At 40.3% G+C, this 18039-nt stretch overlaps 1 pseudogene; it reads right to left on the bottom strand.

Annotated features, from left to right (window-relative positions):
- Positions 1-18039, bottom strand: part of LOC102870751 — a 56598-nt pseudogene extending 38559 nt beyond the window's left edge.

Raw genomic sequence — 18039 nt, 5'->3', positions numbered from 1 at the left:
ATATATAAATACACTATATATATACATACCTAGTTACATATAATTACATAGTACTAGTTATAAACAATAGCTGAATAACAGTTATGTACTATATATAATAATGGAGGTAGAGCCACAGATTGGAAGTCCCTTAAAAATGAGGAGAAACAGCTGGAAAGCTGCATTAATAATTGGAACATGGAATGTATTAAGTATGATTTTAGGAAAATTGAAAGTTGCTAAAACTGAAACGGAATGCATAGGATCAACAAGCTGTGAATTAGTGAACTAAGATGAACTGGTTTTGGTCACTTTGAATCAGATAATCATATGATCTATTATGACAAGAATGAAAAATTGATGCAGAATGGTATTATATTCATAGTTTTTTTAAAAAAATCCAAGATTCATCATGAAGTACAGTGTGGTGGGTGATAGGATACTCTCCATACATACATGTACAAGGAAAGCCTGTTAATGTAACTATTATTTAAATATGCACACCAACAAGTAAAGTCCAAGATGAGAATTTCTATCAACGTTTAGAGTCTAACATTGACTGAACCAATCTTGAACTATTAGAAAAGATACTTATTTTCTTTAAAACCCACCTGTAGTATTTCTTTTCCAACAGAAGTAGGAGTAGTAGCAGTAGGACTCTAAGACATATTTTGTATAACATTACTCATTACTCTGTCCTCATTCTCCTGATAACACTTAACTTCTTATAATTGATGAGCTTTTCATGTTTTACGCATATTTGTATCTTTGCTGCAGGAGAAAGATGTGGAAGCTTCTCTCATAAAGATTTACAGCCTGGAAGACTTGATAGAGGATTACCATGAGCTGGAATCTACTTGATGACAGTGTATTTAATTTGGTGTATTGGATACTTTTGTGAAGGAGCCCTGGGGGCCTAGTCCACAGGAATTGTGCTGCTAATGCAAAGGTAGCACTTCTCTAGCAGTTCAAAACCACAGCTGCTTTCAGGGACAAAGATGAACCACCTCCTCCTATAGGATTTATAGCCTTTGAAAACCTGCTACAAGTCATTTCCACCTTGACAGCAATGAGTTCTGTGAAGGACCCAGTGATGCAGCAGTTAAGTGCTCAGCTGCTGATTGAAAGGTTGGTGGTTCAACTCCACTAGCTGCTCCATCAAAGAACTATGAGGGAGTTGACTTCTGGAAAGATTTTTTAAATTTTTTTTTAATTTCCGTTCATCCATTGTTGCCTTTTTCTCCCTGCCCACCCCTCACCCCCAGTTCACTCTTCTCTTTGAAAAGTAAAAGAAAAATTATTTCATTGTTATACAATCCCTCTCCCCCAAGTCCACTTCACTGTGCAGCCTTTATTCTGGACTCCTGTCATGACAATAATACCTAATCACATATCCTTTTAAACAGTTCTTTCCCTCATCTGTTTCAATGCAGTATACATTATGTATCCCATCTTTCTCAGCCTTCCCTCAACCCTGATGTCACTACTGTTTTACAACAGTGGCACTAGGCAATATTTGTCCTTTTGTGACTGAGATGCTTCTCTCAGCATAATGTCCTCCAGGGTCACCCATTTTGAATAATATTTCATGAAATCTTTTTCGATGCAGCGTGGTATTCCATTGTGTGAATATACCGCAGCTTCTCTATCCGTTTGTTTATGGGCACTTAGGTTGTTTCCAACTCTTTGCTTTTGTGAACAAAGCCACAATAAACATGGGTGTGCATATATCTGCTTGGGTGGCAGTTATGGTCTCTTTGGGGTATATTCCCAGTATTGGGATTTCTGGGTTAAATGGTATTTCTATTTGCAACTTTTTGAGATAGTGCCATACTGCCTTCCATAGTGGTTGCACCATTTTACACTCAACTTCTGGAAAGATTTACAGCCTGGATGCCAGATGAGGCAGTTCTCCTGTCCTTCAGGGTCACCTTCTGAGTTGGAGCCATCTCAACAACAGTGGGTTTTTCAGCTGGATACTTTTGCTTCTTCCTCTCCTCTATTTTTATATTTCCCTCTATTATTTATATTTCCCTCTATTACAGAGACCTTTCCTACTTCCACTTGCCTGTTAAAACCCACCTTAGTGCTTTCTCTGTAACCCTTGAGTCATGTTTATTTTCCTTCCTCTCTGTTTTGTATCTATTTGGTCTCCATTTCTCCCTTTGTTTTAATTATTTAACACAGCTGTGACTCCCACTAGTCCCAGAGATATTTTAAGGAAAGAATTATGTATTATTCATTTCTGTATTATCCAAATTTATCTATATTCTCCAACTTACATTTGTGGAGCTGAATAAAAGTGAATAGATGCAGGGAGATGCATAGTTGTTCAACTAGATTGAGTTTCTTTTCTGGAAACTGCATTTTAGTGTAAACGAATGCTAATTCTGAGGTGGCCTAGTCATTAGGGAGCTGTGCTGCTAGCCCAAGGGGCGCCTCTCTAGTAGTTGGAGTTCATCAGTGGCTCTGCAGGAAAAAGATGGGCAATCTTTTCTCATGCAATTTACAGCCTCTGAAAATTCACTGGAGGGTTAGCAGAGTCAGTTCCAACTCAATTGTAATGAGTGGTTTTTGTTTTCAGTTTACATTGTTGTCAGATAGCGTAGAGTACAACCCATAGCAAGTCTATGAACAACAGGGCTGAAACCTGTCCTATCCTATGGCATTCTGACACTTGCTGACACACTAGAGCTTACTGTGGCAGTCACTGTGCCAATCCACCTGGTCAAGGGTCTTCCTTTCCTTCACCAACTCTCTACCTTTATGGCATCATGTCCCTTTCCAAGAAACAGCCCCTCCTAGCAACACACTCTCGCTGTGCTTTCTCCAACACATATTTCAGTTTAAATAACAAAAATATATTTAGATAAGGATTCTTGAAAAGGCTAAGAGTAATTTTTAAGGTATTTCTGCTGTTGGCACTTCTAAACTATGAAAATAGTAAAAACTTCCCTGTTTATTTGTGTCAGTAAGAGGTAAGAGAAAGAGGGAAGGAAAATGGCTTTTAACATTTTAACTGTAAAGAATAAATAAAAAGCCTCTAAAAGAAACAGAAAACTAGTGATAACTTTCAGACCTGGTTTCTGGCGCTTATGAAAGAAGAAACTTAAAAATCTTATGGAAGGCTGCTTTATCAACAAGAATCTTTCTACTTTGCGTCGCACATTTCAACAGTCTCACCTGCAGCCCCAGGGGAGAACACTGAGTTTAGGTATGAGCATACCAATGAGCTACTAAAAATTGTGGGTGGTTAATATTAACTTCCTTTTCTTTCATGAATAAACCGTATCACCTGGGATTAATGAGTGAAACTCAGAGGACTTCCAGCTAAATTTGTCAGCAAGCATTTTTTCAAATGGCTGGATGTTAAGTATTCCAAGCTTTGCAGGACACATGGTCTTCATTATAACTGCTCAATTCAGCCTCAGTAGTCTGAAAGCGGCCACAGACAATATATAAACAATGGGCATAATACTGTTACAATAGTACTTTAATCACAAAAACAAGCGACGGAATAAAGTTGATCTGCTGGCTGTATTCTGCTGGCCACTGAAGAGAGCACTCCATTTTCAGGCCCAAGTATTTCCTTCTACTCTCCACATCAGACAAAGGACTGATCTCTAAAATTTACAGAATGTTTCAACACATCAATATCAATAAAAACCAAACAATCCAATAATTAAATGGGCAGAGGATAAGAATAGATACTTCACCAAAGAAGATACTCAAACGGTAAACAAATAATGAAGAAATATTTATTATCATTAGCCATTCAAACTCACTGCTATCCAATCAGTTCCAACTCATAGTGACGCTCCAACAGGTTTCAAAGGACGTCTTTACAGAAGGACATGGACCATCTTTCTCACAAGAAGCAGTTGGTGGATTGGAACAGCTAACCTTTTGGTTAGTAGCCTGATACATTATGTACTACACCACCAAGGCTCCTTTAGTTAGGTGAAGAGGGAGGTCAACACAAAATGATGAAGGTAAATGAAGACATGGGGAGGAGCATAGAGTTAAGGGCAACAAAGACAAATACATATCCTAGTGGCAAGAAGCTGCACTGCAATCCCAAAAGCACACAGTTTGAGTCCACCAGCTGCTCTGCAGAAGAGGATGGGCATCTCCTCTCATGCCATTAACTGCCTTGGAAAACCCACTGGAGGGTCAGCTATGGGTCGATTCCAACTCAATGGTACATAACAACAAAACAACAACTTCCACAATAATAGTAAGAACAATAATCTACAAATGGGTATGTAGATGGGCATGCAAACTGAGACTAGCAGACTAGCCAGAAGAATATGACTCCATTCATCTAGTTATATGTGCTGTAAATATAACCATGACAATAGCAGGCACAAGATAAGACAGGATTCAGGTCTATTGTTCATAGGGTCACTATGGGTCGTACTTGACAGCATCTAACAACAACAACATAGTAGACCATAGGGAACTTTGGTGACCTGGTGGTAAGAAGCTGTTCTGTAATGCCAAAGGAATGCTGTAGCAAAAGAGCTGAACAGAAGATTTCAAAGGGCAGCTCAAGAAGACAGTGCAAAGCATTAAAATGTGCTGGAATTGAAGAATAAAATGGGGAGAACTCACTTGTAATTTTTCAAGCTGAAAGAACTTAAAAATAAGCTCAAGCCTCAAGATGAAATACTGAGAGATACTATTGGCAAAATTTTGAATGATCCAGAAAGCATTTAAAAAAAAAAGATTGAGGGAATACACAGACTCACTGAACAAAAATAATTGGCTGACATGGAAATATTTTGGGAAGAACCATATGATCAAGAGCCAATGATAATGAAGGAAGAAGTTCAAGCTGCATTAAAGGCACTGGCAAAAAGTAAGGCCCCAGGAATAGACAGGATACAAATTGATATGTTTCAACTAACAGATGCAGCAATAGGCATGCTTACCAGTCTATCTCACAAAATAGCAGCAGTTAAAACAAGGCCAGGTGTTGATTGTGGAGCAGACCTGGATGACTGAATGGAAGAGATCCATGTTTGTCCCCATTCCCAAGAAAGGTGATCCAACAGAATGTGGAAATTATTGGACAATATCACATGCAAGCAAAATACATTAAAATAAATGGATAGAACAGTATATAGATAACTGCCAGAAGTTCAAGCAGAATTTAGAAGAGGATGTGGCACCAGGGATATCATTGCTGATGTCAGATAGATCCTGATTAGAAGCAGAGAATACCAAAAGAATGTCTATTTATGCTTTGTTGACCATGCAAAGGCATTTGACTGTGGATTATAACGAGTTACAGATTGCTTATGTTGTTATTGTTGTTTGATGCCATCGAGTCAAGGTCAACCCATTGTGACCCTATGAACAATAGATCTGAACCCTGTCCTATCCTTTGCCATCCTCACACTACCTGACACATTAGAGCCCATTGCAGCAGGCACCATGTTAACCCACTTGGTCAAAGGTCTTTCTCTCTTTCACTGATCCACTATCTTTCTGAGCTGAATCATACTTTGCCAAGAAATAGCCCCTCCTAGAAACATCCTTAAGGTATATGAGGCAAAGATGACAAGTCTTGTCATCTTCACCTCCAAAGAGGACTCTGTATCCTCTCCAAGACAGATTTGTTTGTTCTTTTGGCCGTCCATGGAATGTTCAGTGCTCTTCTCCAACTCCACAGCTCAAAGACATCAATTCTTCCGTCATCTTTATTCATTGTCCAGCTCTCAGATGCATAGCATGTGACTGGAAAGACCATGGTCTGAATCAGACACACTTTCACATGCAAGCAAAGTACTGCTGAAGATCATTCAAAATGACTAGAACGGTATATAGGTAGAGAAATACTAGAAACCCAAGCAGGATTTAGAAGAGGCTGTGGCACCAACAATATCATTACTAATGTCGGATGGATCCTGGCTGAAAGTAAAGAACGGATTGGTTATAGCAAGAATAATTAAAAGAGCATGGTGATCAGACAGACTTGGTTTGAAATTCCATCTGTGCTATGTCCTAACTTCAAGATCTTGGGCAAGTTTTTGAAGAATTTGTCTAAGTTCTCCAGTCTTCTGAACCTCAGTTTTGATATTCATAAAGTGGAAGAAAATATTACCTGCTTGGTAAGGTTATTACGAGGCTTATTGAACAAGCCAGTATACAGCCTGGCGTGAATGCAGCCTCTCAGGAAGTGTAAGCAAGTCCTTGTTGAGTGGTGGTTGATTTTTTTAGTGAAGGAAAGTTACATTCCAGAGGACAGATGATCATTCTAATCAGAAGGACATATGCAAATAGTGCACAAACATTAATCAGTAATCCCTGGGAACCAGCCGGGATTTCAACTCCAGCAAGTTAAAGAGCTACCAATCAAAAAACCCAAGAGACTCTTTTAATATTTAACTTGAACTTTAAATAGAAACTTCTTTTTCTCAATTCTGGTTTGTATTAATTATTCTTCCCCCTTCTATGTACTTTCATAACTGCTCCAATTTCCAGAACCTCTTTTGTCATGAAGGCGACCAGAGGGGACCTTCAGTCACTAATACAATATTGTAGACAGTATTTTGTCTGTTTCATATGTCATTCCCTTCTAACGGCTTTCAGAGATTTGTCAAAACCTCTTACAAATTGTTCTCACAATTTCTTCCTTTATCCTTGTCTTTATAGCAGAAAACAGGACATGGGGACTTAGGCCCGTGAGTCCCTTCCTAAAAAGGCCAGAAGGAGTAAGAATAACACAGCCCCTCACTGCCCCAGAGTAGAAAGCATATAAGAGCTTGTAGCCAACCCCATCATGCGTCTAGAGCCCCAGCAGCAGAGGTTTGTTTATTTGTTGCTGCCTCACAGACTCACAGTTATGGAACCAACAATGGGGTTACTAGCGAAGTAAGTAGGGGTGGCAAAGACTATCTCACAATACAAGTCCAAGTGTTAGCCCAACAGTTCCAAGGCACAATTCCGCAATAAGTTCAGGCTCCAGTTTCAGTCCAGCAATCAAATCCAAATTATCCAGCAAGTTTTGCTTCAGAGTAGTTAGAACCATATAATTCAGCAAGCTTTTCCTCAGAGCAGTTATAAGTTAGCTTCCCCTCCAAACATCTGGCAAAAACAGCCAACCTTTAACTGTGGCCAGCACAAATGCAAGGTCACACCTTGTCACAGTTTCTCCACAGCAGTGCCGCAGTCTCTCCACCACCAGGGTCTTGCTGCCATAAGCCTTGCTCACCTCAAGTCTTGCTGCCTAGTGTGAGGAGCACTCTTTCTCTTACTTTAGTTCCACAACTGATGCTGATTTGCAAGATAATGTGCCTGCAGTTAAGGTAGCTGGAGACCAGAGGAGGCTAACTAGTAGCATAAAAAAGCCAACTTTTAGGTTAAGAACACAATGTCTTTTCCTTTTCACTTCGTTATTTTCATTTTAATGGGATTTCAAATAGTAAGAGAAGTGAACTATGTGCCTGAGCTACCATTCTGAATAAAAAAATTCTTAGATGTCTCTTAAAAAACGATGGAAATTTGGCAAGCATATGAAAAGTCTGCATCATGGTATCTGTTTTCTATTATTTGCTTAAAGTGTGTATGTCACCCTTGTCTTAGCGCTTATATATGAAGTAGATGTTTTACAGTGCTATGGAATTTCTCCTAGTTAACAAGAAGCTGAACCAGTCATAATCTGGACATGCCAATTTTGAAGATTTAAGATAGTACTTGAGTTGTTGTTCTTGTTATATGTTGTTTGAATTGTCTACAACTCATAGTGACCCTATGGTGAACAGTTCTGAACATTGCCCTATCCTGAGCCAGCCTTAACCTTTCTGACACACCTGCCCCCATTGCCACAGTCTTTCTCATGAATAGATGTTAAAAAAAAATGAGTTCTCTATGAGCTCTGGTGGCCTAGTGGCAAGAAGCTGCACTGCAGTCTCAGAGGTGCACAGTTCAAATACACCAGATGCTTTGCTGTACTAGTCAGATCTGATTAGATGGTACACCCACAAAATAATTTTTTTAAAAAAATTAGTTCTCTAACTCATTGCCCTTAATGAAGAATGTTAATTCTTAGATTTCTGCCCTTGCCCCTGACCCTCCTCAGTGGCAAAATCATGAAGCTAAATACAAAATCTTGAACATTTTGCAAAAATAACAGTTATCCTACACTGTAATCCCAAAGGTGCTCAGTTGGAATCCACTGGAGAAGGAGGGGCAACCTCCTCCTGTTCCAGACGGATCTAGTTCGACAGTACACAACAAGAAAGTGGGGATGGGAGGAAAAGGGGGGGAATAACAGTTATCTGGGATGTTCCTATCCAAACATATTAGCCCCAATTAAGGGCAGTGTGCTCTCATGTTATTGTTTAAGCATTTAAAATAGACATATAAGTTGTGTACATTTCAAATACTGTGTCATTTGTTACCTTAATATAAATAGTATAATTCTGCATGTTAATAATCAATAACCATACAATATATTTCTCTATATAACAGCAGTGTATGATGAATGGTGGAAAATGAAGAGGCTCTGAACAAGGTGAACTTAAAGGTCTGTAAAGAAGGCTGGAAACAAAGGAGGACGCTTCAACGATTTAGATCCTCCCAGAAGAGCTGTGGGTGAGCATTAACATTACTGGTAAGTATATTCGTTTTCTCCTGGACACAGAGCCTACTAATTGGTCCTAAATGCCTTCTGAGGTCCCAACTCTTCTATTTCGTAGTTGTTGGAATGGACGGAAAACCTCACAAGCAGTTCCTTACTTCACCTCTGCCTTGCATGCGGACTTCTGAGTTGTAAAACAACCCAGTGGTAGATGGAATTTGCTCCAGGACTTAAGAACCATAAATGACATAGCTGAGCCTCTACATCTTGTGGTTCCTAACCTCTACACTGTAATAGACAAAGTGCTAGTCTATAGGCCTTTTATTGTAAGAACCACCTTTCCTCTGTAACTTGATTTGTGCCACTATTAGAACCTCTACTTGGAATATTATTGCTTTTTAATTTTTGACTCATGTACTTCTTAGTTGAATTTGTGTCTTCTAGGCTGCAACACTTCCATGATACATCTTCAAGGATATGAACATGTACGGCTAAGCACAACTGATAACAGTGCATCTAAATTCCAAAATCAATCTCCATAATAGTCTATGTGTTTCCTACTGCTAAAGGGGCCTTTAGAGTAGTGAGAGAAGACCTTCACCCTGAAACCTACAGCATCCCTTTTCAGCAGGAAGTAGCTAAGAGAATACACCATCCCCTTTTCCTTATGAATCAGGGTGAAGTCTCTCTCAGGGAGGAGTGATAGGGAATGTCAAGGGACACGCTGACAAAGGAGATTAATCAGAACTGGCTTTGACAAGCACTGTGGCAATTGGACAATTAAAACAGACATTTGCGGGTGGGGGAGAAGAATGAACTGGGGATGAGGGTAGAGAAAACAGTGCAACAATAAATGAATGAAAACCCAAAATCTCTGTAAATGTTCATTAAAACTAATAAAATTTAATAATAATTAAAAAAAGAAGGCACATGAATGAGGCAGTCATGGACAGAGTAAAGGGAGGGTAATGTTCTCCATGTGCCAGACTAGTCCTATTGCTAAAGAAAACATCATTCAGAAACAGAGCTCCCCTTGAGAGTATCAGCATCTTCAGTTCTCATTTAAAGCTTAGTTGATTTGGAAAGGAAAGTATTATGGACTGAATCATATCACCACAAATAAACAAAAACACCAACCTACTGCTTTTAAGTAGGTTCCAACTCATAGTGACCCTTCACTGATTTTTATCCCTTCTAATATTTTGGTTGGCTTGCATACAATAATTCATATACACCACATTTCATTCATGTACATTATTTTATATGCAAGAATTCATATCCATTATATTTTATATAATTAATTACTATTGACCTATGCCTATTATTAGAGAGCTCTGGTGATCAAGCGGTAAGAAACTGTGCTGCAACCCTAAAGGCATGCGGTTGAAATACACCAGCTGCTTCATGGGAGAAAGATGGGCAATCTCCTCCTGTGCAATTTATTGCCTTTAAAAGCCCACTGTGGGGGAACCCACTGGAGGGTCAGCTATGGGTCCATTTTTACTGGATCTCATCTTTTCAAATCCACATTGAGTCTTTCCTATTCCTTCACACACATACCCTCATCTGCCCACTAGCATCTGCTATCCTAGCGGTTTCCCTCTTACCCCTTTTTTCACCCTCTTCCCCTTGCCTCTTTTGAACATTTATACATCTTGCTCAGTTATCTATTTTTACTGTAATGGTCTTATGCAGTATTTGTCCTTATAAGACTAAGTTATTTCACTCAGCATAATGCTCTCTAGACTCTCTCATGTTATATAGGGATTTTTTGGGGGCTAATATAGTGTTTTATTAAATCATTGTTCCTTAGCACTGCATAGTATTATATTGTGTAAATGTAGCACAATTTCATAATCCATTCATGTGAAATACTTGTGACTAAACCTAAAAGCCAGTTTGCTCCTTAGAGATAGCGATGATGAAATTTCGTCTCACATACTTTTGAACATGTTCCTAGGACAGGGACATCATGCCTGGGAAGGTGAAGGGATGGAAGACTCTTGGCCAGGTGGGTTGACAACAGTGACTGCGATGGGTTGACAATGGTAACTGCGACATTGGGTTTGAGTGTGTCAGAGATGGTAAGGATGGGATGAGATGGGACAGATCGGTTGCTGATAGAGTCCCTGAGTCATACTCGATTAAATAGCACCTAACAACAACAACAGAAACATAAAAGACTTTTATAAGAAAAACTAAAAAAACACTACTACAAGAAACATTAAGAGACCTAACTAAATGGGAAAATATTCTGTGTTCATGGATGGGAAAACTCAATATTGTGAAAAGGACAGTCCTAGCAAAAGAAATCTACATGTTCAATGCAATTCCAATATAGATACCAAAATCACTCTTCAAAAATATAGAAGAGGCAAAGTCTTATTTGCAAAGGAAAGAGACCTGCATGAGCAAAGGTCTTATGAAAGATAAATATGAAGTCAGAGGCATAACACTCCCTCATCTCAAAACATACTACACAGCTGTAGTAACCTAAATGACATGGTATTAGTACAATTACAGATACATAGACCAATGGAATACACTAAAGAACCCAGAAATCAACCCATTTACTTACAGTGAATTGGTATTTGACAAGGAAACAAATCTATCAATCGGGGAAAGTAATCTTTTAAAAAAATTGTCCTGGCAAAACTGGGCATCTACCTGCAGAAAGCTATAACAGGATCCACAGCTCACAACATACACAAAAATAAACTCAAGGTGGATCAAAGACTTAGGGATAAAACCAAAAGGATCATAAAAGACAAAATGGGACCAAATCTAGAAGCCCTAGCCTATGCCATAAATTGTTGTTGTTGTTGTTGTGTACCATAGGGTCAGAACTAACCCATAGCTGACCCTCCAGTGAGTTTTCAGAGGCAGTTTAGTGCACAGGAGAAGATTGCCCATCCTTCTCCTGATGGCATAAAGAGGCCTGTAAATATAGCCAGATACGTATAACCAGGAGAGGATGAAATAGAGAAATGGGATCTTCTAAAAAGCAAGTCCCTGTGTACACAAAAAACTTTTTCCAATAGAGTGAAAAGAAAGACTACAGACTGAGAAAAAACATTTGGCAATGACATTTCAGACAAGAGTTTCCTAGCTAGAGTTTCCAGAATCCTACAAAGCCTCCACAAGAAGAAAGACTGATAACCCAATAACAAAATAGGCAAAAGACCTGAAAAGACTCTTCACAGAGGAAGACGTGGATGGCACATGAAGAAATACTCAAAATTACTGGCAGTCAGAGAGATAGATGCAAGTCAAAATCACAATGAGGTACCATCTCACCCCAGTAGCAGTATTTAACAGGACAGTAAGCAATAAATGTTGGAGAGGATGCAGGGTGATTGGAAATCTCATGCACTGCTGGTGGCATTGAAAAATGCTACAACCACTCTGAAAGGCAGTTTGGTGTTTCTCCAAAAAGTTGAATGTAGAAATCCCATCTGATTCAGCTATTCTATTCCATTGCTCGGAATATACCTCAAGGAAATTAGAACACACTGTAAATTTTTATAGGGAAAGATTGTTCATCTTCCCCCCCCCCCCCCGGAGTGGCTGGTAGATTTGAATTTCCAATCTTACAGTTAACAGCCCAACAGGTAAAGCACTATACCACTACAGATAGTCCCCTTAAAAATGTGTGTTATAAATCCTAACCTCTATGACACGTTGCTGAGAGAGGCTGTTCCTTGGAAGAGATACCATGCTTGGAAGGTTAAGAAGGTCAGCAAAAGAGAGGAAGCCCCTCAGTGAGATGGATTGATATGGTGACGGCAGCAATGGGTTCAAGTGTATCAGAGATGGTGAGAATGGCACAGGACAGGGGAGAATTCAGATCTGTTATTCATGGGGTCACTCTGAGTTGTACTGGACTTTATGGCACCTAACAACAACAACATGTCTCCTATAATTCCATTTAGGAATGAGTGGTCTTTGTTAGTGGGGTTGGATTACTGTGGGGCATATTTTTTAATCAACCTCTTTTAAGATATGAAAGAAATTATAAAAAAAAAAATTAAAACCACAGAGTATGTAAGGTAGATGCCAAGACACATAGAGATCTCCAAGGAATCAGGAAACAGAAACTTAAGGGACAAGGTGGAGATTGAACTTGAAAAGTCCTTGAAAGGGCACTGGAAGGGGAGCTCTGGTGGCCTAGTAGCAAAGAGGCAGCACAGCAATCCTATGCGGTTAGATGCTTTGCTGGAGAAGGAGGGACAATCTCCTCCTGTTCCAGTCAGATTCGATTTGACGGTATATACACAAACACATACATACTTTTTTAAAAAAGAGTAAGGGCACTTGAATGATTTTGTAATGACTCCCCCCTCCCCCTGCTCTCCACCCCGTCCCACCCCCAGTTGATGGGAGAAAACCTTGCAATAAAGTTGTACTGGATTTTGGTGTCTAGCCTACTTAACTGTGTTTAATGAACTCTGGTGGCCTAGTGGATAAGGAGTTGTGCTGCCAACCCAAAGACAAGCAGTTTGAATCCACCAGTTGCTCCAGGGAAGAAGGTTAGGCAATTTCCTCCCATTTGATTCACAGTCTGTAAAACTCACTGGAGAGTCAGCTATGAGCCCATTATAACTCAGTGGCACACAACAACAAACTGTGTTTACTTGACTATGTAAAGACATTTGGCTGTGTAGATCATAATACAATATGGATAACATTGAGAAGAATGGGGATCTCAGAACACTTAATTGTACTCATGCAAAACCTATACATAGACCAAAAAGCTGTTGTCTGAACAAAACAAGGGGAAATGTATTTAAAATTAGGGAAGGTGTGTGTCAAGGTTTTATCCTTTCTCCATACCTATTCCATCTGTATGCAGAGTAAATAATTCAAGAAGCTGGACTTTGAGAATCAAGCATCAGGATTGGAGGAAGACTCATCAATAACTTGCATAATGCAGATGACACAATCTTGCTTTCATAAAGTGTAGAAGGCTTGAGATGCATGCTGCATGAGATCAAAGTCTACAGCCTTCAATTGGGTTACATTTCAAGATCAAGAAACAAAAATCTTCACTATTAGACCAAAAAGCAGTATCATGGTAGTTGCCTATCATGATGGAGAAAAGATTGAAGTTGTCAATAATTTAAGTTGGATCCACAATCAACCTCCACAGTAACAACAGTCAAGAAATTTTGTGTTGGGACCTCTTCAAAGTGCTAAAGAGTAGGGATATCAGTTTAAAGATTGAGGTGTGTTTAATTCAGGCAATAGTCTTTTTCTTTTTTTTTTTTCTATAATTATATTTTATTAATTTTCATAAACATTTACAGAGATTTTGGGCTTCCACTCATTCATTGTTGCACTATTCTCTCTACCCTCCTCCCAGTTTGTTCTTGTCCAAATGCCACAGTGCTTGTCAAAGCCAGTTCTGATTAATCTTCTTTGTCAGTGTATCCTTTGCCATTCCCTATCACTCCTCCCTGAGAGAGACTTCACCCTGAGTCATAAGGAAAAGGGGACGGCGTATTCTCTTAGCTACTTCCTGCTGAAAAGGGACGCTGTGGGTTTCAGGGTGAAGATCTTCTCTCACTACTCTAAAGGGCCCCTTTGGCAGTAGGAAACACATAGACTATTATGGAGATTGATTTTGGAATTCAGATGCACTCTTATTGATTGTGCTTGGCTGTACATGTACATATCCTTGAAGATGTATCATGGGGGTGTTGCAACCTAGAAGACACAAATTTGACTAACAAGTTATAAGTACATGAGTCCAAAAATTATGGAAAAGTAAAAGAAAAGATTCTTTCATTGTTTTACAAACCCTCCCCCAGGTCCCCTCCACCATGCAGCCCTCACTCTAGTCTCCTGTGATGACAGAAATACCCAGTTACATCTCTCTTTTAGACGGTTCTCTCCCTCCTCTGCTTCAGTGCAGTATACATTATTGAACCCATCTTACTCAGGGTCTCCCTAACCCCAAGGACAGTCCCATTCTACAACAGTGGCATCATGTAATATTTGTCCTTTTGTGACTGGGATATTTCACTCAGCATAATGTTCTCCAGAGTCAACCATTTTGAATAATATTGCATGAGTTCCTTGTTTTTTAATGCAGCATAGTATTCCATTGTGCGAATATACCACAGCTTCTCTAGCCATTCGTTTGTTGATGGGCACTTAGGTTGTTTCCAACTCCTTGCTATTGTGAACAAAGCTGCAATGAACATGGGTGTGCATATATCTGCTTGGATGTCAGCTATGGTCTCTTCAGGGTATATTCCCAGTAGTGGAATTGCTGGGTCAAATGGTATCTCTATTTGCAACTTTTTGAGAAAGCGCCATACTGCTTTCCACAGGGGTTGCACCATTTTACACTCCCACCAACAGTGAATCAGGGTTCCAGTTTCTCCACAACCTCGCCAGCATTTGTTGCTTGCTGTTCTGTTAAATTTTGCTATTTTGACTGGGGTGAAATGATATCTCATAGTTGTTTTAATTTGCATCTCTCTTAGGGCTAGGGATTTTGAGCATTTCTTCATGTGTTTGTTAGCCATCTGAATGTCGTCTTCGGTGAAGTGCCTGTTCATATCCTGTGATAATTCAGGCAATAGTCTTTTTCAATCACTTGCTATGCGTCTGAGAATGCTTTTGAACTGTGGTGTTGAGAAGAGTACAGACTCCCCAAAGTCTGTCTTGGAGGAGCAAACAAGTCTGTTTTGGAAGAAGTGCAACCAGGATACTCAAGGTCAGAGATGCTCCTTAGGACCAAGGATGGTGACATTTTATCTCACATACTTTAGGCATGTTGTCAAGGAGGCTAATCCTTGGAGAGAGAGAGAAAAAAAAAATCATGCTGGGAAAGGCAGAAGGGCAGATGGTGCTGCCAGAAAGTGCAAGGTTTGATCTGTTGTTCATAGGATTGCTATGAGTCTTAGCGGACTGGATGGCAAATAACTAGAACGACATACTGTGAGAAATCTTTTTGTTAAAGACATTGGTTGCCATTATTTGTGTTACAGCAGAATTATGAAACTAAGTTCTTCCACCTACTATTACTAGTAGCCCCCTTCAAAATCACTGATAAAAGGGTTTTCTATAGCTGTAAAAAGCAACTATGGTAGCACTGAGGGTTAAGCATTGATTGAGCTGCTAAACAAAAGGTTAGCGGTTTGAATCCACAGCAACCCAGTGAAAGAAAAGATGAGGCAATCTGCTTACTGATCTGGTGTCTTGGAAACCCTATGAGGAAGTTCCACTCTGTGCTATAGGGTTGCTGTTGGAAATGACCTGATAGTGGTGGGCTGTTTTCTTTCTCTCAGGGAGTGGGAGTTTAGCTGCAGAGGGTGTGGCTGCCAGACTGTTTTCTTAAGATTAGACCTGATTTTGGGGAAAAGAGGTTTTTATTTGTAGAGATGGTCTCAGGGAATATTAGTCTTGTGGGGAAAGCTTAAATGGCTTGCTTATTGGAGCAAACATCTAATAAAATCAAAATGGGTTTTGAGCACAGTTGATCTACACATGTAGCTCAACAAAAGGTCTATAAATGTAGTTGATTTTAAATGTACTTTCAGAGTGGAAAGAACATCCAGACTTTGGCCTCACTCCTGCTGAAATTGAGAAACTAGACAAGTCTGGGGAAGTAAAATTGGAATCAGGAGTAGCCGGAAACAAATGGTTGCTTTGGAAAATGAACTCACGGAGCTGTGGATACGTTTAAACTATGTTCCACATGGCTAAATTCTATTCCTGCAGAAGTAAAACATGTGTCTTTTCAATGATTAAACTTAGTTCAAGGAAAATAGTTTTCCTCTGGTGGTTTTTTTTTTAAGCTTAACTGTTTGGGGATTTGTTTTCTAGAGGAGAAAATTTACATCAGTGACTTTAAACAAGATACACCCGTGGACTTAGCACACCAAATGTCATTAAAAGACAGCTGGCTTCAATTCCTGCATCTGGATGGTTGAGACAGTATTAAAAAAAAAAAACAAACCAAAAAAACAAACAAAATCCCCCAACAAAGCAAAAGGAAAATTAGAAACATTGTATTGTTCTCTTGCAAATAAAACACAAATACATTTATATCACATTTGTTACATTCTCCTGGGCAGAAAGTTTAAAATGTCTATTTCTAAAGTGCTAAAATAGTACCGTTTCAATATAACAAAGAGGCCATTTTCACAATGATGCTGCAGTCAACTCTGGTTAAGACTGATGTGAGTTGGGGATTATTTTCATTGCTCTACCTTGGAAACGCTGGATTTTAAAGGAAACGGCATGAGAAAGAAACTAGGTCGAAATAAAGTACAAGCACAGCAATAACAGGAATGGATCGGGTTTGAATCACACAGATTTGGAATGTCCCCTGCTCTTATTTCCTAGGTTGTCATTGTTGTTAAACTCGACTATGATTAATAACGACTCCATGAACAACAGATCTGAACCTACCCCTATTCTGGAAGGCTAGTTAACAGCACTTGGCTGTTAACCCAAAAGTGGGCAGTTGGAACCCACCAGCTCCCCAGCTGGAGAAAGATCCGGTAGTCTGCTTCCAATAAACATTTACCGCCTTGGAATCCCAGCAGGGGGCAATTTACTCAAGAGTCACTTTAAGTCAGAATCACCAACAGCAGTGGTTTTGAATTTCGATCAGTACCTATTGGGACTTCCTCTCAATTTTTTTTTTTAATGGCTTTCTCTCCAATCCTCACTTTACGTCCTTCTTGTCCTTCCACTCTCGCTCATTGATTAACAGTAAATCTTTGCGTTCAACGGAAAACCAGCGGGACCACCTACCCCTGGTCTTCCTAGTGGATGAAGCCAACCTTGTGGGCTTCCTAGGCTGCTAGAACCAGGCCCTCATTTCCCCTGCTCTGTTCTGGTCTGTGACAGAGGAGGATGGAGGATGCCGGCACGGATGGCAGCAGAGATCTTCATCTTCAGATGATTTATCATCTGCATCAGAGAAATTAAGTCGCTCTTTCACCATCCTCTAAACTCCAGATGGGGAGTCACTCCCTAATCTCGTCACTTCACACATTCCAGTCTGTGAATATGACACTTGACGATGTTTCTCATAAAAGCCTGGGGGAGGGGAGGGGCGAAGGAAAAACAGCAAAGCTCCCAAACAAAAAACAAAACAAAAACCAGCCTGGCGAGGTTCACCCCTAAGGCCCGTCGCACTCCAGGGTGGTTTCAGTTGTCCCAGGTAGAAGGAAGAGGCCGAAGGGATAAACGGGGTTCAGGAGAGGTGCCCGGAGAGCGCCGAGGATTGGGGCTGCACCCCCTCAGAGAGAGAGGGGGGCCCCAGCCCCGCCCCGTCGGAACGCGCCCCGGCCTCACCTCCCTCTCAGCCCGCCGCCCGCCAACCCCTCCCGGCCCAGTCGCCCCGCGTTGGAGCGGCGCTCCCTCCTCCAGGCTGTGCCCCGTCACCCGGCGGCGCCTCCCGCCGCTCTCGGGCCTGCTCGCCGCTTCCGGGCCGGGCGGGGGCGCGTCAT

This window comes from Elephantulus edwardii, unplaced genomic scaffold (genome assembly GCF_000299155.1).
Source record: "Elephantulus edwardii isolate Elephantulus edwardi_28Jun2011 unplaced genomic scaffold, EleEdw1.0 scaffold00223, whole genome shotgun sequence".
Lineage (NCBI taxonomy): Eukaryota > Metazoa > Chordata > Mammalia > Macroscelidea > Macroscelididae > Elephantulus > Elephantulus edwardii.
The sequence above is the reverse complement of the archived record's forward strand: the minus strand, read 5'-3'. Positions and strand labels throughout refer to the sequence as shown.